This window comes from Ascaphus truei, chromosome 19 (assembly GCF_040206685.1).
Source record: "Ascaphus truei isolate aAscTru1 chromosome 19, aAscTru1.hap1, whole genome shotgun sequence".
Lineage (NCBI taxonomy): Eukaryota > Metazoa > Chordata > Amphibia > Anura > Ascaphidae > Ascaphus > Ascaphus truei.
In genome coordinates, this window is record NC_134501.1 from 30,982,252 (window position 1) to 30,985,306 (window position 3,055).

Consider the following 3,055-nt stretch of genomic DNA (forward strand, 5'->3'; position numbering starts at 1 on the left):
AGACACTGGGGCACCAATTTAGCAGGGTGCCCTTTGAAGTGCGGAGATGAAAAATCCCTCAGCTCATTCATCCATAACATATTGACATGTTAATGGATTCATTGCCGAACTGGCAGGAAAGGGTTCCTGTCTTTACATTTTAAAACCACTCGAATACATGGTATTTTTTATATATACTTTCTGTATGTGTGGGGGACATAAAATCAACATGTAGGTGCATGTTACATTTGCAACTAACTGCATTCCAACAATTACAGTGCTAGCTCCTTCCTAGCACAAGTTATCCACTTAATTGGATGGGCTCTGTGATGTGGGTTGCGGTTTGACCTATTCGTTCTGGGTTACAAGCCGGCATACAAAATATCCGTGCTGGCTTTGATCGGTAACCGCAGACGCACTTCACCAGTTCACATTAAGTGCATAACAAGATGGCTGGATACATTGTAGCGCTCAGGTACTTCAGCTAGACCACAGACCACTTATTCAATTGACTTTGCGGTTTAGACGTCTGCGGTTTGAAAAATGATACCCACCTTCAATGCAGCCACTTACTCGCAGGCACACTTATGCAATTAGCACTTGGCACCGCGCTAGAAGCTCCCCTTTGTGTCGCGAATACAGTTTGCACATTTCCCATTCATTCAGAACATTGCAGCTAGCTCCCAAGCTGCAAAACAGGGGCAATAAAGATATTGTAGAGGGGAAACATGGCATTTTGGTGTCCACATAATTAACCCCTTCAGTCCCAATAAGGTTTAGGGTTAACCAGCCAGGTATACTACCTTTATTATTGGCCTGGTTAACCCCTTTACTGCCACAGCGTCCTCACCTAGGTGTTCACAATCCCACTGTTGGGCATCACCGATATAGAAGGACATAACTCCTCCTCCCTTATCTCCCACTGACTATTGGGATACGCATGGCCTCACACATTGATAATTTAACCCATGGTTAACCATGACAAAATTAACCACTTGGTAGCAAAGCAGGAAAGGGAAGCTGCATATAAAACTCCTCATATCACAGACTGTGCACATGGGGCAAACAGAAACGAAGGCTACGGTCATCTGACTTATGTTTTAAATGTCACATTACGCATGAATTTGAATGCAAACACATTTATCGTCCCAAGCCATTTACTTGCATTCATATTCGTAGCATTTTACGCCAGTATTTTGCAGGTAGTGTGCTACATTGGGCACAATATCCGCAGTAACGTTTTGTTACCATCCAATGTTACCGGTATTCCGGCAACTAAGGGCTTACAGCAAATGTCGGCAGCAGATGTGTACTAAGAGCACGAACACTTCCATGGTCTGTCGGTCCTATATTCCTGTTTAGAGCAATGTTTTCTTAAAGCAGTTCCCCATGACATTTATTTTAGCACCATACTGTAATGCCAGTTTTCACCTGAACCTAAATACCAACTTCAGGTGGCTAATGTGACACGCAGTGACACCACTTGAATTTAAAAAGCCTCATGCAAGATGCTGGGGATAAAACATTATGTTGTGTTTGCATAGGAAAGCGCTGTAGAGGGTGCAAGAAAGTGAGAACAAACCGCATATCTTGCCATGTCAACACTATTGTAAGCTTTTGGCTCTCATGACTAAACATAACATTAAAAGCCTTAAGAAAAAATACAATAAAGTTTATAACCAACTTTAAAGGGCATGACCATGAGCTCAATTGGGGAGAATTTTGTGTCTGTTGCGGATATTTGTTGATAGCAACAACTGTAATGGGTGGGGGTGGCTATATTAGCTGGGTCACTGCTTAGTTAGGAACAGATAAAATTGTGTATTTAAACAAATTGTAATAGACCTATAAACTGGCAAATTAATTTTGAAGAGCAGTATAACAAAATGCTCTATTCACTTGAAGGGCGATTTAATCTTTCAAAGGAAGTCAATGGCATTGAAAAATTGTTAAATACTTTTGTCCTTAATATGGGAGTACTTTACAAATGTCTTTCATTCATGTTTCTGGTGTAAAAATAAAATAAAAACTACACCGTACATTTGTAATTAGTTCTGCTTTTTCCAACTTATGTTTTTGTGTCTGCATCGAACAACTTCTCCACCATTTATTGTATACCCACTGTACTATTTGAAATGGAGGCGGTGGGACATCTTGGAAAAGTGTAGGTTAATTATATATATATATATATATATATATATATATATATATATATATATATATATATATATATATAATATATATATATATATATATATATATATAATTTTAGAACAGTAGTGTTGTGTGTTCAACTGCATTGGTGTGTCTGTATGTGAACCAGTGCATGATACTGAATTTTTTGACCATAGTTAACCTTTAGGCACCAGCGTGCCAAGAGAACTCAAGCAATTTACTGGGTCATGTACTTGTTAAGACATGACCAGATCCTGGCTTACGGAAGTGGATTGAGTGCGTTTCGACGTGGCTGGCCATTACACCCAGCCACCCTCTAGAAAACGAGTGTCTAGCATACCTGGTGGACCCAGACTATGCTGAAACAGGAACATCATTATGTCACTGTAAAAGGTTGCACCGCATCCTTTGGCTGTACTAGCTGGGCCAGCAGCTATAAATGGCAACGGGCACTCACAAAATAATTACCCTTCGAGTCCCTTGCTAGCTTTAAACAACTTGCAAATCAGCTGCCCGTAGCGTAGCGCATTGGGTGGAAAACTCCAGTCCTCAAGGGCCACCAACAGGTCAGGGTTTCAGGATATCCCTGCTTCAGTGACAGTCGTTGACAACCACATTTGCTGAAGCAGGGATCTTTAAAACCAGGTTGGCCCCTCTGTAGTAGGGCTACACCTTCTACGATGCTTTACTCTCTCCACTCTGTCACAACTTGCTGCATCAGTCAGGAAACCCCTCATGCTTTTCCACTGCCTGCGACCCCTGGTGCAGGGAGGAACACTGTACTCTGCCTCCAACGCCCCGTAACATAATGCTCATCCTCTGTACCCTGGCGAGTGCCCCTCCCCACTAAGGAATATCACTCAACAGTGCAAGTGCCGCTGGCTTTACTTCCCTAAAGTGC